Below are 18391 nucleotides of genomic sequence, written 5' to 3' on the forward strand. Positions count from 1 at the left end.
TCCTGAAAAATAACTGAAGTGACCATTACCATGGTGATTTATAAACGTTCAATTTATTATGCCGCTAATGAAGGTTAAGTTTCAGCGTTCAGTGGTGCAGCCTTCACTTACTGTGGCTTTCAGCTTCATGAAAAAAAAAAAAAGAAAAGAAAAAGATAAAAAGCAGGTAACCAAAAGCAAGCAGGGCATGCTAAATTTGGCAGACCTAATCAGATGAATCCTCTGTTTCACAGTGCTATTTTGTTTATAATCTTCTTTATCCAGGAGAACATTATTTGAACTAAAAAGAACAAAGCAAGAATGGTCTGAAATCACAAGGGGTTCAGAAGAATGAAACAGATGATCTGGATACTTTTAGAATGAGTAATAATTATTAATCCCAACAAATGACATTCTTCAGTGTCTAAGCATTTTCTTTTGTGATTAAAGAGCTGCCGTGAACAAACCTGGAGGAGAACGTGATGGGTACCAGAGACCAGAAATTTACACATGGCTATGTTTTCAAAGGACAGGTCAAGATGGTGAGGGGAATGGGGCTAAGGAAGATGTTATCATACATAAATTCCAGAAATTGTACTGAGGTGACGTTGATATCCATCTGCAGCATAATTCTATGCTTAAATATTGAACCAATTATTTTTGAGCTCTTAGTAAGGCAAGGTGGTGGAGCCAGGATGGGTTCAATAAGAATTTCTCATGCTAAACTAACCTCTTTTTTGATAAAATTTCCAGACTTTAAAGTCAAGTAGACAAAACAATTCTAGATTTGAGTAGGGCATATGAAGAAAATATGTGGCTTAATAACTTGCTTTTTAAAGTTAACATTTTGAAATGGAATCTAAAAAAAATGTTGATCTTATAGAATTAGAGAGTAGAGCAGTGGTTACTGACACTGGGGAGAAAATGAGAGATTGGGGAGGATGGGAGAGGTTGGTCAACAGGTACAAAGTTACAAGAAGATAGAAAGAAGTTCTGGTGTCCTTTTGCGTAATAGGGTGAAAATAGTTAACAGTAAGGGATTGTATATTATAAAATACCCTGAAGAGAGGTTTTGGAATGTTCTCATTACAAAGAAATGAAAAATGCGCAAGGTGATGAATATGCTAGCTACCCTAATTTGATTATTATACAACATATACATGTATCAAAGCATCAAATTGTATCCCATAAATATGTACGATACAATGTGTCAATTAAAAAATAGAAAACAATATAATTATGTGGTCTACAAAGAGAACATAATTGACTAAATGTTGATTGGGATTCACAGAATATTGCCAAAATATTTGTGACTTTGCTAACCACATGAAACAAAATGTTCACATTTAAATATATAAATAAGTTGATCTTAGTTGTATTTATGTAATAATTATTATCATCCATAATAAGCCATACATATTTTGCTAATTTTATTATTTCTGTCCATGACAAGTGAAGTTATTAATAAGATATTATAAAATTTGGCACATAAATTAAAATGTATTTGTTATCCTACTAACAGTATTATTTTAAATGGCAAAACTGTATTCCATATGTATTCCAACATGCCAAAATTTCATAAGTTAATTTACCAATATCCGTTTTTTGGACATTTAGATTATTTGCATTTCTTACACTTTTTTGAAGTATTCTAGTATGTCCTTAGGTTAAATTCCTAAAAGTAAAATTTCTGAGTTATGAGGATATGCCAAATTACCTTCCAAAAATGTGGTGTTCGCCGGGTGCAGCGGCTCATGCTTGTAATCTCAGTGCTTTGGGAGGCTGAGGTGAGAGGATGGCCTTGAGGCTTGGAGTTAGAGACCAGGCATGGGCAACATAGTGAGACTCTGTCTCTACAAAAAAATTTTTTTAATTAACTGGGCATGTTGCTGTGCACATATAGTTCCAGCTACTTGGGAAGCTGAGACAGGATATCTGCTTGAGCCCAGGAGTTCGTGGCTGCAGAGAGCTGTGATCACACCACCGCACTCCAGCCAGGGCAACAGAGTGAGACCCTGACTCCAAAAGCAAAAACAAAAGAGCAAAAACGAGATTCCAATGTATACTCCCACCAATTAATTTGAAGGTGACCATATCCCTTCTAACTATCAAATACTGTCACTCATTTACATCTTTGCCAAATGTGGGGAACAAAAGAAATAAATAGTTTTTTTATTTAAATGTGTATATCTTTATTGTTAGTGAGGTTGAATATTTTTCATATGCTTATTGATCACTTATAGTATTTTTATTTGGTTATCAACTCATTTGCTTATCTGTTTTTAATATTTTAAAATATTTTCATTTTGTATGAGAATTATTAGAGTTATGACAGAACACTTACATTATAGAAGTGCATCCTGAAAAAATTATGCATTAAATGACATGATGTCCGGAATTGTAAGTAAAGTCACCTAGTAATGCGGTGGAGCCTGATGAAACAAGAATGGCTATGAAATGATATAATGATGGAAGATTGGGGAAGGGCTTCTAGAGTTTCATAATACATCCCTCTCTATTTGTGTCTACATATAAAATATCCATTACAAAAGGTAGACTAGGTCCTTGTAAAAATAATTTTATATGTTGCAAGCGCAGGAAGAAACTTTCAGTTTCAAGAGTTTAAGCATGTCAAATTGTATACTTCAACTATGCCATTTTATTTGTAATAACCCAAAACCAGAAACAGCCCAAATATCCATTAACAGATAAATGGGTAAACAAATAGTGATAATATCCATAGAACAGAATGCGACTCTGCAAGAAAAGAATGAACCATTCACATAAGCAACATTAATGAATATTAAAATAATTACGCAGCATGAAGAAAACAAGAATAATAAAAAACACTTTATAATTAAAATCATATAAAATTCCAGAAAATATTAATTAATTTATTTTGAAAAAAGGTAAATCAAGGGTTGCCTGGAGGGCAAGTGAGAGTAGGGAAAGATTATTAGAAAGGTATACAGGAGTAATGGATATTTGGATATGTTCATTAGCATAATTGTGACAGTTTCATGAGTTTATATGTATGTGGAAAGTACCTCAATTGTACACCGGTTTTTGTTTTTTGTTTTTTTTTTTTTAAAGAGACAGTGTCTCACTGTGTTGCACAGGCTGTAGTGCAAGGCTGTGATCATAGCTCACTATAGTGTTGAACTCCTAGGATCAAGGGATTGTCCCCCCGAGTCTCTCAAGCAGCTGGGACTAAGGGCATGCTCCACCAAGTGGAGCTAATATTTTTAAATATTTTTATAGAGATGAAGGTCTTGGTATATCATCCAGGCTGATAATCAACTCAACTGTACACCTGAAATATGTGTAGTTTATAGCACGCCAATTATGTTTCAATAGAACGTTAAAAATGACTTAAAGTCTGGATCTATTTTTTAAAGGAAAACATAAAGTTTCGCAACCCTATATTGACTCCGCCATGCCTTGGGAAAGGCAGCCCGCATCAGTGGCAGGAAATATTGGTAAGCAATAAACATCATCTCTATATGAGTCAACAGAAATGTTAGAGGGGTGACAAAAGCCACAGCCCTGGACTATGAGATCTCTCATTTCTCTATTTTCATTTTCTTGACTGGGCAGCAATGGCCTTGAGGTCATTACATGAGTAAACAAAACCTTATTTGCTCTGACAGTTATGTCAGTTCCAGGAAAAACACCAGCATGGAGTGCACCCACCCATGCTCATAGCCTTAGCCACTGAAACACCTATGGAGACACTGCAGAAGAGGTACCATTCTCGACCTTGATGCAGTCTCCTCCAGACCTCATTAATCACACTCAGTGTTTCTGCGCCAATTATGGTTTCAGCCTGGCCTCTTAACAAATGACACCAGAAACTTGAGTTTTGGACATCCAGGCACATGGTTCCTCTGCAGTGCCTGGAGTCTTCTCAGGGGTGCTAGGAGTTATGTGACATCCCCCGAGAAAAAGGGATTCATCCTTCTCCCCAGAGTCCTACAGAATGTCACAACAACTTTCCCCTCCTCAGGGTGAACTCTGAGCCTACAAAGAAATCCTGGCATTCAGGCCACAAATTAGGATCACAAAGTGAAATACTCTTTCCTAGGTGGGTTTTGACAGCAAAGCAAATTAGACCAAAATTGGAAGAAGGGAAAATTATTTGCAAATTGCCGGTAATACCCAGGCTAGAACAATCTTCTTAGACAAGATTGGGTCAGGATCGTGCCTTAACTAGTCAGAGAGGAAGGAATGACATTCCCCTAAGGGCACAGACTATTTGTGATTTTCTCCAGGGAATGAGAGAGAGAACAGAAACATCTGCTTTCCTTTATTACACTGAGGTGACTAATATACACTATGGGGAATCTGTCAGGTGGTAGAGGTGAAATGGCTTATGCCACAGAAACTGGCAGTGACCTAAATCTGGCAAGGGTCCTGGCCTGCACAGGTTAGAAAGTACAATGCAGCTCCTTAAAGCTTCCCACTTACCTGGAATTTGTGGGGAACCTCTCCACTGTGGATGTTCAGATGTATGGAGTTCGATGCCTCCTTTACATTCACAGAGGCTTTCCTCCTGAGTTGTTATAGTGAATATGGAAGCCTTTCTCCAGCAGGCACTCTCCAGTGTTGATTGAGTCCAGGGCTTTCTGTTGAAGTGATTTCCCATATTTACCAAATTCACAGGGCTTTGCTCCAGTGCGAACGCTCTGTGATTAACTAAGGATGGAGCTCTGGCTAAAGGACATCCTATATTCACCATGCACATGAGGCCTAGCTCTAGTGTGAATTCTCTAGTGTTCAATGAAGCCAGAGCTTTGGCTAAAGAAATTCTCCACATTCACCACACGCATAAGCCTTTCTCCAGCGTGAATTATCCAGTGACAAATGAGATTGGAGTTTTGGCTAAATAATTTCCCACATTTGCCACACTCCTAAGGCCTTTTCTCCATTGTGAATTCCCTGATGTTGAACAAGTTTGTATTTGTACCTGAAAGCTTTCCTGGTTCACTGCACTTGTAATGACTTTTTCTGCTGTGAAAGGCCTCCCCACATTTGGTGCTGATGTGTGGCTTCAATCCAGTTGTGAGTGGCCTATGTTGGAGAAGGTACAGTTGCCAGGAAAATCCTTCCCAACTTTCCCACAGGCGAAAGGCCTTCCTGACACTTAAAATCTGCAGCCTTTCACAGAGAAAGCATTGTCCACGTCTCTATTCCATTGTGTTCCTTCTGGTGCTGGTGCATGTTTGCACTAAACCAGAATTGTTTCCCGCATGCCTCACAAGTGTACTATTTCTGCCCAGATAGCGTTCCTTGTTGCTCAGCCAGATACAAAATGTCCCTTAAGACCAGAACACACATCTCACAGGGATGAGCCTTCTGGATGAATGGACCTAGCTGTGACACTTTCTACTGAAACACTTCACTGAGGGTGTCTGCTCTCCCTTTGCTCCACACCAACAACCTGGCGAGGTTATACAGGCAAAGTTCTCCGCATCACGTGGCACAGCTCTCTCTGAGGCTCATCAAGGAAACTCCATTCCTCTCAGAAGTCATTAAAGGTCGGCTAGGTTCATAAAGCTCATACTGAGATGGCTTCTCTTTCTGTAGGTGGAGCGAGCTGGGACTTGCAGGTGACCAAGAAGGGGGATCCTGGAACCGGAATTGTCTCCCCTGGCGTTCCGGAAGTAGAAGCAGAGTCATTGCTGGGTGGCGCCAGCCCTCAGACTCGCCTCTTTGCAGTAGGAAGAAGGCCTCCCCACATATCTTCCCACACTCATCACCTTAAGCCAGACTCGGTGTCCAGTGAATATGACCATCTCTTGCCCATTTTCTAATGAGTGTTTTCATTAATGAGTTATAAGAATGTGGTGGGTAAATCTATGGGCTTTGAACTAGTGAATCAACTTGGTTTCAGAATCTGGCACTGCTACTTACTAGTGAATTTAAGCAAGTTATTTCACCTCTCAGAGTGTCAGTTCCCTCATGCATACAAGGAAGATAAAAAATAATGTATACAAAAGTATTGGAGTAATTAATACATGGAGGACTACATGTAAAGGGTTTAGCATGATCTCTGACATATTAAGCATCCAATAAATATTAGTTGCTTGCAGAATTATTAGTAAAAGAGATTGTTTCTGAAAGCCATTCCAATTCTTAAATTTTATAATACCACATTTGAGGTCACCTGAAGTACGTGTATAAAATGTGTACATTTTTGCGATTTATTTTTTCAATTCCCAAATTAGAGGCGTAGAGATATCCTAGCAAGGACTCCAAGTGTGTAGATCTGTCAAAGATATGAACATGAAAGAACAGCTTATTTCAATAAACCCCCTTTACATACCTTGTGTGCTTGTTTTTAACAACAATAAAAATTGGAAAGATGATTAAGGAACTGAAAAACTAGAGGGTAAATTCTACAGTTTCCTTAATTTAAAGAGTAATTGTTTTTAATTCTGATTCACCTAAGAAGAAGGCATTTAACATGTAGGGCTTTCTGTATTTACATGTATTATATATTAAATCCTCACAATTGTTTGCAGTCATTATTATTATTATTATGCCCATATAATATGTTAATGTGGAAACTGAGGCTCACAAAGCTTATTAAATTGCCCAAGTTCCTAAAATTAATAAATGTATTTTGGGTTTGAACCTGTCTTCCGACCGCAAAATTCATGATATTTCACCACACTGTTTTCATTCAGCCTAACCTAGTCAGCCATGACCACATGGTGGTGTTTAAAGAAACAAAAAAATCTGAAGAAATAAAACAAACTTTTAAAGGTTTAAATCGACTTTCACTTTGAAAGAAATCTAGCCTACCTGTGCCTTAAAAGATAAAAAAGTACAATGGTAAAATGGAAATCTTTTAGAGAAAAAAATTACATAAGCTGATTGTCAATTAAGATTCCTGAATTGGCCTCTGTACTCTGGTTTATTAGCAGTGTTGAATAAGTGCTTTTGGACAACATTTAGATGTGAACATAGTCTTAAATTCTCTTTATTCCCATTTTTAAAAAAAAGTTCTTGAGAGTATTGCAGTACAAATTACATATTGACTAAAATTTTGTCCCTTTTGAAAATCAAGTTTATTTTTAAGTTTGAAAATTCATACCCATGATAGTAAAAGAAAGAGACTATTACAAGAGATAAGAAGACATAGTTCCTAAAATAGGTTATCAGTTAACTAGCACAGGGATTTTATGCTGGGAAGTTACTAAGCAAGGAAATGGCATGATATGCCTTAGTGTGATTTTGAAATAATCACTCTGGCTGCTGTGGAAGAATGGGTGTAAATGGCAAGAGTGGACAAAGGAATACCAGTTAAAAAGTTATTGTAGGCTGGGAGCAGTGGCTCATGCCTGTAATCCTAGCACTTTGGGAGGCCGAGGCAGGTGGATCACGAGGTCAGGAGATCGAGACCATCCTGGCTCACACGGTGAAACCCCGTCTCTACTAAAAATACAAAAAATTAGCCAAGCGTGGTGGCGGGCACCTGTAGTCCCAGCTACTCAGAAGGCTGAGGCAGGAGAATGGCGTGAACCCGGGAGGCGGAGCTTGCAGTGAGCTGAGATCTCACCACTGTTATTGTAGTTGCCTAGCAGAAACATACACTACATTGTAGTAAAAATGACGATGGAAGGAAGTAGATAGATATGAGAAATATTTATGATTAGATAAAGGACTCAAAAATATTTTTGAAATGAGTGTGGTGTCTTGGTGTTGGTGAGGATTACTATGGGGTAGAAAGAAATATTGAAAATAAATCCCAGATTATTAAAATGGGGAAAATACAAATACCTGTACTCTGTTTTCCCCATGGATATGTGGTAGTCCTTGGACATCTGCACACTTATCAAGAGATCTTCATGTATTTCTGATCCAGTTAATAAAATGGACTGGAAAGCACTGATCTACTGCCTAGCATGGCAATGGTGCCCAGTGCCTGGTCCTCTGTAAATGATTCCTCAGACATTACTGAGGAAAGAATCTCTGAGCTTAGAGATATTTCAATAAAAAAAATTTCCAAAACTGAAAAGCAGAGAAAAAAAAAAAAGACTGCACAACAAAAAAGAGTACCCAAGAACTGTGAGACAACAACGAAAGGTTTAACTACACATAATGAGAATACCAGAAGGAAAAGAGAGAAAGGAAGAGAAGAAATATTTGAAGCAAAAACAATAATGACTAAGAATATTTTCTAGACTAATGTCAGATACCAGACTACAAATCTAGGTAGCTCAGACAGTTGCAAAAAACAGAGAGAGAGAGAGAGAAAAAAAAAACCAAAAGCAAAACAAAACAAAAAACCCAAAACACAACAAAAACTACACGTAGGCATATTATATTCAAATTTCAGAACATCAAAAATAAAGAAAAAATTTGGAAAGGAGCCAGAGGAAAAAACATCTTACCTATAGAGGAGCAAAGAATTACATAGTACTTTTTCTCAGAAACCGTGCAAGTAAGAAGAGAGTGAAGTATTTAAAATGTCACAGAAAAAAGCCCACCAAATTAGAATTCTGTACTCTACAAAATTATCCTTTAAAAGTGAAGCAGAAATAAAGACTTTCTCAGACAATCAAAAATTCATGGAATTTGTTGCTAGTAGACCTGCTTTGCAAGACATGTTAAAGAAGCTCTGTAGAGAAAAGTACAATTATATAGGTCAGAAACTTGAATCTACATAAAGATAGGAAGAGAATGAAAGAAGAAATAAATGAAGATAGAATAAAAACTTCTATTTTTAATTCCTAATTCATCTAACAGATAACAGTTTGTTCAAAATAATAATAGCAACAATGTATTTGTGTGTATATATACACATATATGTTTACGTATGCTTATGTATAAGTGTAATGAATGCCAGCAATGATATGGATAAGAGAGAGGAATTGGAATTTTTTTTATTATAAGGTACTTACACTACCCATGAAGTGGCATAGAGTTATTTGAAAGTGGACTCAAATTACTTCTAAATCTCTACTGGAAATTTCATCTAGCAATCTTGCTCTTTGGTATTTATCCAAAGAATATGAAAACTTATGCCCACACAAAAGCCTGCATATAGATGTTTACAGCAGCTTTATGTAAATGCTAAAACCTGGAAACAACCAAAATGTCTTTCAGCAGGTCAATGAATGAATAAACTGTGATACAGCAGACAATGGAATATTAATCAGTGCTAAAAAGAAATGAGCTGTGGCTGGGTACAGTGGCTCACGCCTGTAATCCCAGCACTTTGGGAGGCTGAGGCAGGTGGATTACCAAGTTAGGAGATCGAGACCATCTTGGCCAACATGGCGAAACCCCATCTCTACTAAAAATACAAAAATTAGCTGGGCGTGGTGGCACATGCCTGTAATCCCAGCTACTCGGGAGGCTGAGGCAGGAGAATTGCTTGAATCAGGGAGTCGGAGGTTGCAGTGAGCTGAGATCATGCCAGCCTGGCGACAGAGAAAGACTCTGTCTGAAGAAGAAAGAAAGAAAGGAAACAAGGAAGGAAGGAGAAAGAAAAGAAAAGGAAAGAAAAGAGCTGTGAAGCCATTAAAAGACGGCGGGCGGGGGGAACCTTAAATGTACATTTCTAAGTGAAGTAAGCCAATCTGAAAAGGGTACCTTGGTTCCAACTATGACATTCTGGAAAAGGTAAAACTATGGAGACAGAACAAAGATCTGTAATTGCACACAAGATGTTTAGGGCAGTGAAACTATTCTGCTTAAAACTATAACAACGAATATCTGTTATTATACATTTGTTCAACATCACAAATATTGGCTTTGATATAGTTCCTCGTGTTGTACAACAAGAGGAAACCCTAATATAAACTATGGACTTTGGTTAATAATGACATGGCCATGTAGATTAATCAGTTTTAACAAACGTACCACTGGTGAGGGATGTTGATAGTTGGGGAGGCCGTGCATGTGTGATGGCAGTGGGTATATACAAAATATCTGTACCTTCTGCTCTCAATCTGTCTCCCTCTTTTTTTTTTTTTCTGTGAACCAATGCTCCAAAAAATAGTCTGTTAAAAAAAGAGCAACTAAAACAAGCTCCTTTCATCACTTTGTTTTATCTCTCTGAGTATTACTGGTGAATACCTCCCTAGCACCCTAGAATGTATCTGTAGTTCTATTGATTTTGTTCCCAAAGTTCTGTTCTTTTCCCTAACAGATAAACAGCAGAGAAGCTATGCCACCAGTACCTCCAGTCATCTTCTAGCTTTTTCTGTAAGATTTCACCCTAAGCAATGAATCAAAAGTCTACTTCCAAATCTTTTTCATGTTCTGTTAATTTCAAATAAGTCCACTATTTTCTTTGAACATAATTCAATTTCTTGGTTAATTAAGAATACGTAATAAAACAGTTGGTAATTATTTAAGATATGGTGACAAACAGTTAAATCAATATTTGTCCAAAGCATTCTGCTTTAAAACTAATTTTTCAATAAATTTTCAGATATATTAGTATGTTTTAACTTTTACCTTTAGTTGGACATTCATCATTGAAAATACATTATTGTAATCTTTTTGAGGCTCTTAACGTTTAGATCTGTAGATCTTTGGCAATTCTACTTCTTCTCTGTCAGCCCTCTCTTGACTTTTCTCTATTCATTCTTTTCCAGATTTCACAACCCTTTATTTGCATCACTTTCTTGTCAATAATGTCAATGTCATGATGTTACTGTTGTATCCACATGGATGAATCTATCTAACTTGTGTATTTTCACGTTCATGCTATTAGGGAGTTATGAGAGCAAATAATAAACTACAAAAATAAATGTGGCCCTCTTCACTCTCATGACCTACTGTAGCAAATTCAAGCATTTCCACTCTCTTCTAACCTCCCCGTCACTAAACTATCTTCTTCACTGTGAGTAGGAGACATTTTACTTTACCTAAAAGTATAAAGTGCAAATTCCTTTAATTACTGTTAACACACCCATGACTACTTCCCTTTTGCTTGCTTCCAGATCATGCTAACAAAGTCGCTTCTTTGCCGTAACTAGAAATCTTTCTATTTTTACTTCAAAATCTAGTTCTTTTCCTCTTCATTGGAATACTACTTCACAATTTATCTGCTTGATTTTTATGTTATTTTCAGTTTCTTTTCCTTTTCTATAATAGCATCAATCCAATAGCATTGTATTAGTATGTTCTCACACTCCTATAAATACTTGAGATGGTTAATTTATAAAGGAAAGGTTTAATTGACTCACAGTTCCATATGGCTGGGGAGGTCTCAGGAAACTTACAATCATGGCAGAAGAGGAAGAGGCACATCTTACATGGCAGCAGGTGAGAGAGAGGGGCAAGCAAAGGGGGAAGACCCCTTATAAAACCATCAGATCTTGTGAGAACTCACTCACTATCAGGGGAACAGCATGGGGGAAATGGGGGAAACCTCCATCATGATCCAATAACCTCCTACCAGATCTCTCCCTTGACACATGGGGATTGCAATTTGAGATGAGATTTGGGTGGGGACACAAAGTCAAATGATATGAGGCAGGTAAATATTTGAATTTTCTTTTCTCTTGAATTAAAAAAAAATGAAAATGAAAGAAAAAAATCCCTTGTTCTTATATTAGGCACTTCATTTTGATGTTGGTGTATATTTTTTGTCTCAAATTCATCACATGGGTTGACTCTGTGTGCCAATCCAAATCTCATCTTGAATTTTGATAATCCCCACATGTCAAGGATGGGACCAAGTAGAGATAATTGAATCATGGGGGTGGTTTTCCCCATACTATTCTCATGATAGTGAGTGAGTTCTCATGAGATCTAATGTTTCTTAAGGGGCTTCCTCCTTCACTTGACTCTCACTTCTCTTGCCTTCCACCGTGTAAAATGTGCCTTTCCTTGTCCTTTGCCTTCCACCATGATTGTGAGGCCTCCTCAGCCATGTGGAACTGTGAGTCTATTAAATCTCTTTTTCTTTATCAATTACCCAATCTTGGGTATGTCTTTTTTAGCAGCATAAGAACAGACTAATACAGTAAATTGGTACTGGATAGTGGGGTGCTTCTGTAAAGATACCCATAAATGTGGAAGCGACTTTGGAACTGGGTAATAAGCAGAAGTTGGAACAGTTCGGAAGGCTCAGAAGAAAGGAATATGTGGGAAAGTTTGTAACTTCCTAAAGATTTGTTGAATGGCTTTGACAAAAATGCTAACAGTGATATGGACAATAAAATCCAGGCTGAGGTGTTCTCAGATGGAGATGAGAAACCTGTTGGGAACTGAAGCAAAGCTCACTGTTTGCAAAGAGACTAATGACATTTGGCCCTGACCTAGAGATCTGTGGAAATTTGAACTTGAGAGAGAAAATTTAGGATATCTGGCAGATGAAATTTCTAAGTGGCAAAGTGTTCAAGAGGAAGCAGAGCATAAAAGTTTGAAATCTTTGCAGCATGATGATGCAGTAGAAAAGAAAAACCAATTATCTGGGGAGAAATTCAAGCTGGCAGCAGAGATTTGTATAAGTAATTAGGAACCAAATGTTAATTACCCAGATAATGGGGAAAATGTCTCCGGGGCATGTAAGAGACCTTCACAGCAGCCCCTCCTATCACAGACCTGGAGGCCTAGGAGGGAAAAGTGGTTTCCTGGGCCTTGTCCAGGGCCCCCCTGCTGTTTGCAACCTCAGGACTTGGTGTCCTGCATCCCAACAGCTATAGCTGTGACTATAAGAGTTGAAGGTATAGCTCAGGGCCATTGCTTCAGACTGTGCAAGCCCCAATCCTTGGTAGCTAACAAGTGATGTTGGGCTTGCTGCTGTACATAAATCAAGAATTGATGTGTGGGAACCTCTGGCTAGGTTTCAAAGGATGTATGGAAAGGCCTGGCTGTCCAGGTAGAAATCTGCTGCAGGGGTGAAGCCCTGATGGAGAACCTCTGCTAGGAGAGTGTGAAAGGGAAATATGGGGTCAGAGCACCCACACAGCGTCCCCACTGGGGCACTGCCTAGTGGAGCTGTGAGAAGAGGGCCACCATCCTGCAGACCCTGGAATGGTAGATCCACCGACAGCTTGCACCGTGTGCCTGGAAAAGCCACAGACACTCAACACCAGCTCATGAAAGCAGCTGGGGGAGGGGGAGAGGTACTGTACCTTGTAAAGCCACAGGGGCAGAGCTGTCCAAGGCCATAGGAGTCCACCTCTTGCACCCATGTGACCTGGATCTGAGACATGGAGTCAAAGGTGATCATTTCAGAGCTTTAAGATTTGACTGCCTTACTGGATTTTGGACTTGCATGGGGCCAGTAGCCCCTTTGTTTTGGCCAATTTCTCCCATTTGGAATGGCTGTATTTACCCAGTGCTTGTACCCCTATTGTATCTGGGAAGTAACATCATTCAAATAATTGAATCATGGGGGCAGTTTCCACCATATGGTTCTCACGATAGTGAGTGACTTCTTAGGAGATCTGATGGTTTTATAAATGGGAGTTCACCTGCACAAGCTCTCTTCTTGCCTGCCACCATGTAAGACATGCCTTTGCTCCTCCTTTGCCTTCCGTCATGATCATGAGGCCTCCCTAGCCATGTGGAACTGTGAGACCATTAAACCTCTTTTTCTTTATCAATTACCCAGTCTTGGGTATGTGTGTCTTTATTAGCAGAATAAGAACTAATACACATACCACTCATTCTTCAATAAATTAAAATTTCTTTTCCCTTCACTTGTTTTTTATTGACTGCTTTCCTCACTTCTTTTTGATATATCCCAACCACTAGAAATAATTTACTTTCTATTTCTAAAGTATTCCACTTCTTAGGACATTATGGACCCTTTAAATTTTTTTGAATAAATAAATGGATGATGAATATCAATGGATGTTGGATGATAGGCACTGGCGGGAAGGAGAGGAAATGGTACCACCTTAGCTTTTCTCTTAAGATAATAGCAATATTCATCATGCAGTGTCCAAGTACACACATACACATTGTAGTCATTGTCATTTCTACTTCGCTTTAACATTTGACACTCTTTATCTTTACTTCTTGAACCATTTTCCTGCCTTTAGTTTCATGCTTCTGCATTCTGTTTCTTGCCCCCCAGTTTTTAGCCTTTTTAGGGTTCTCTGCAAGGTCCTCTTCTGTTAACCTATTGGTGTTGACTTCTGTCAATTCCTTCTAGGACTTTAACACAGGCTCTCTTATGTTCACAGTCTACATCACATACACTCCCTCAATAAGTATATTTACTCCCATGGCATCAGTTCTTATGCTTACATTCCATTTATAGTTATCACTTCGCCTTTTTGGCCTCTAACTACCCATCTCTAGCTGTCATGGAATCAGGTCTCACTCCTGTATTCCATATCTCTGTGAGTTGTGGCACTATATCCCCACTTTCCCAAGTCAGAGACCATGGTGATATTCTCACTCTTCCTTCATCTTTTCTTTTTCTTACTGATGATTCTTCTTATCAAGTCTATTCTGACTCTGCAGTATCTTCAGACTGACAATAAAAGCAATAGTTTTATGGACAGTTTCTACTAACAAATAACCTTAAACTTACCCATTATAGTAGAAATAATAGTACTGTATGATAATTGTCTGTTCATTTGTCCCTTTCACTTGAAAAAGTATAAACTCCTTAATGGTAGAAAGTATGTGACAGTCTTTGTTACATTCCAAGCTCCTCAAACATTTATTGGAAGTTAGTGTGTAATAAAACAATTTCTTGAGTGAGACATTTGAGATAAATTTTAATTTTGAGTAATGTAATAATTTCAATATTTTTGAGTTTAATAGTGTTGAGTACACAGTGGCTGAAATTATATATTGGGGCAATATGTTAAAGTTTTACCTTGATTGAGGAAATAGATTAGATAATATACATTAGTCAAAAAATATATGACTTGAGTACAATCTATTAATAAATGCACGTGGTAAAGATTTACATATAATCATCAAATTAATACTAGTAGTACGAATAAATATGAAACCCTTCCTTTGTGTGCATACACTTTAAACATTGGCAGACATGGGGTATGGCTGCAGATAACCAGAAAACTATGTTTGAATGTAGGGAAGATATCCTAGGGAGATACTTGTCTTGCCAAGTAATGATATTGGCAATGTGTCAGAAATGTAAACACTATAAGAAATTCCAACTACAGCTTGGCCAAATTAATCTCAACTTGCTGATGTTCAGAATTTTTTAATACTCTAATGGCAGTTGTAAAGTTTGTGAAAGAATTTAACATTGCTCAGTAACTTGAAACAGAATCACAGCCCTTAAACATAATTTATTTTTCAACACATTTTTTTAAATAGGTTTTTTAGAGGAGTTTTAGTTTTATGGAAAAATTGAGCAGAAAGTACGAAAAGTTATTTTGGCCCTCTCCTCTTCTACTCTCTCTCCTCCTGCTCTTACTAATATCTTACACCAGTATGGCACATTCTTTACAGTTGATGATCCAATATTAGTACACTATTATTAACTGAGGGTCATAGTTTACACTAGAACCCATTCATTGTGTTGCACAGTTCTATGGGTTTTGACAAATGCATAATGTCATCTAACTACCATTATAGTACCATACAAAATAGTCTCACTTCTTGGTATGGTTTGGCTGTGTCCCCACCAAAAATCTCATCTTGAATTGTTGCGGGGGTCCATCCCGCAGACCCTGACCCAATGATGGATGAATAATATACACTGACCCAGATATTATGCTTATCAGTTTGGCTGAGGGTCTGGGCTGCTCACAGACTCCAAGGAGAGTGCTGTAAAGAGTTGCAACTGGGCCCCTACTAGCTGGCCCTCCTGGCATTTATTCAGCACACATTAAATGATAAAATTCTCAAGTAAACACTACTAGAAGGTAATTACCATTGCTAATCCCCAAGTAGAGAGCAATCATGCAAATGTGGATGGTCAAAAGTTAGTTTTATGACCAATGAGTAAACAAGCTATTTAGATAGACTCCTCTAGATTCCTATGTTAATTACCCTTGCTATAGTCAGAGGATTAGGCTGCCTTCAGCCATAACTCTATCCTGAGGCTTTTGCAAAAACCTTCCAGTCTTCCAAGAAGGTTTGTATTTATTTTAAAATTTCTCCCACTATCCTGACTGAACCCTTATAAATTATAGCTCCCATAATTCCCAAGTGTTGTGGGAGGGACTTGGTGGGATATAATTGAATCGTTGGGTCGGTTTCCCCCATATTGTTCTGATGGTAGTAAGCCATCATGAGATCTGATGATTTTATAAGGGGAAACCCCTTTTGCTTGGCTTTCATTTTCTTGTCTGCCACCATGTAAGACGTGACTTTCACCTTCTGCCACGATTGTGAGGCCTCCGCAGCCACATGGAACTGGGAGTCCATTAAACCTCTTTTTCTTTATAAATTACCCAGTGGTAGATATGTCTTTATTAGCAGCATGAGAACAGACTAAAACACTGCTTCTAAAACATCCTATGCTCCACCCACTTATCCCTCTCTTCCTTTGCCCAAATCCTAGCAATCACTGATTTTTTTTTTTTTTTTTAACTACCTATAGTTTTGCCTTTTCCAGACTGTCATTGTGGAGACTAAAGCAACTCCATCTTGGATGCTAATCCACCGTGTTGACTTCTGAATAACACTAGTTCTGGAATGCCTCTAAGATTTCTATTTTACCTACTGTTCCTTATGTAAGAGCATGTACTTACTGTAAATCCTCCCTTAGGTCAAAACAAGCTTGATGTTATCATATTTACCATAAATCCTGCCCTTAAGCAATCGGACACATCCCGTCTGTAACACACATACCCTTTCCCTGTGGCATATTATACAAGCCCTGGGCAGTGTGGGAATCCACCATCTCATCTTGTGGCTGCTTGAGACACGGCTTCTGTTCTTAAGTCCCTATTAAATGTTTCTTTCTGAGAAACTGGATTTATCGGCCTATTTCTTTGGTCTCTCAGTTTCCTTGGCATTTGTGGGTAGGTTTGCATAGACCTGCTCACTGCAGAACAGTCATATACTATATATCCTTTTTGACTGGTTTCTTTCACTTAGCCATATGTATCAACACTTAATGAATGCTTAAAATGTACAGAGCAGTGAGCTAGAAGTTGGAGAAATAAGAATTTACTCCTTTAATGAGTTCGTTATTTAATAGGGCTGGCAGATATGTAAATAAATAAATAAATTACAATAGAGTTGTGTCCGGAGTTTTTTCCTTCCTGGGGGTTTGTGGTCTTGCTGACTTCAAGAATGAAGCCGTGGAATTTCGCAGTGTTATAACTCTTAAAGGTGGCACGGTCCCAAAGAGTGAGCAGCAACAACATTTATTGTGAAGAGCAAAAGAACAAAGCTTCCAAGTGTGGAAGAGGACCTGAGCAGGTTGCCCCTGCTGACTGGAGTGGCCAGCTTTTATTCCCTTATTCATCCCCTCCCACGTCCTGCCGATTGGTCCATTTTACAGAGCACTGATTGGTCCATTTTACAGGGTGCTGATTGGTCCATTTTACAGGGTGCTGATTGGTCCATTTTATAAACCTCTAGTTAGCCACAGAAGGCTGATTGGTGCATTTTTACAGAGCACTGATTGGTGTATTTTACAAATCAGAGTGCTGATTGGTGCATTTTACAATCCTCTTGTAAGACAGAAAGCTCTCCAAGTCCCTACTCGACCCAAGAAGTCCAGCTGGCTTCACCTCTCAGAGTGAAGTAAGTATAGGAGTCTTAATAAAAAAATATAGATGGTAGGCCAGGCGCTGTGTCTCACGCCTGTAATCCCAGCACTTTGGGAGGCCGAAACGGGTGGATCGTGACGTCAGGAGTTCAAGATCAGCCTGGCTAAGTTGCTGAAACCCCGTCTCTACTAAAAATACAAAAATTAGCTGGGCTTGGTGACACGTACCTCTAATCCGAGCTACTCGGGAGGCTGAGGCAGGAGAATCGCTTGAACCCGGATGGCAGAGGTTGCAGTTAGCCAAGATCATGCCACTGCACTCTAGCCTGGACAACAGAGCAAGATTCAGTCTCAAAAAAAATATATATATGTATATATATAGAGAGAGATAGTAGAAAACTATCTATAGATGGTATAGATGGGGGCAAATGGTGGGTTGTTTGGTTAACCATCCCAGAAGAAATGATTTCTAAGCTGGATTCTGAGAGATAGATATGGTTTTGCCAGAACAGAGGTGTCATCCTTCTCTAGTTTCTATATTTTCACATTTCCATGGGCCATTTATACTAAATGCATTTCATAAATATAGCCCTTTTAATATGTCTTGATGTTCTAGTATTATTAGGTTGGTGCAAAAGTAATTGCAGTTTTTTGCTAATATATTGGCTATACGTTCTGGGCACATGACAAATAGAATTAAGCGAACACAATGTAAAAATTTTGCACTGCATATGCAAATAGTGATGTTGTTGACCCAATCTGCTTATACTTTGACTTGTTTTTCTG

Source organism: Pan paniscus, chromosome 3, assembly GCF_029289425.2.
Source record: "Pan paniscus chromosome 3, NHGRI_mPanPan1-v2.0_pri, whole genome shotgun sequence".
Lineage (NCBI taxonomy): Eukaryota > Metazoa > Chordata > Mammalia > Primates > Hominidae > Pan > Pan paniscus.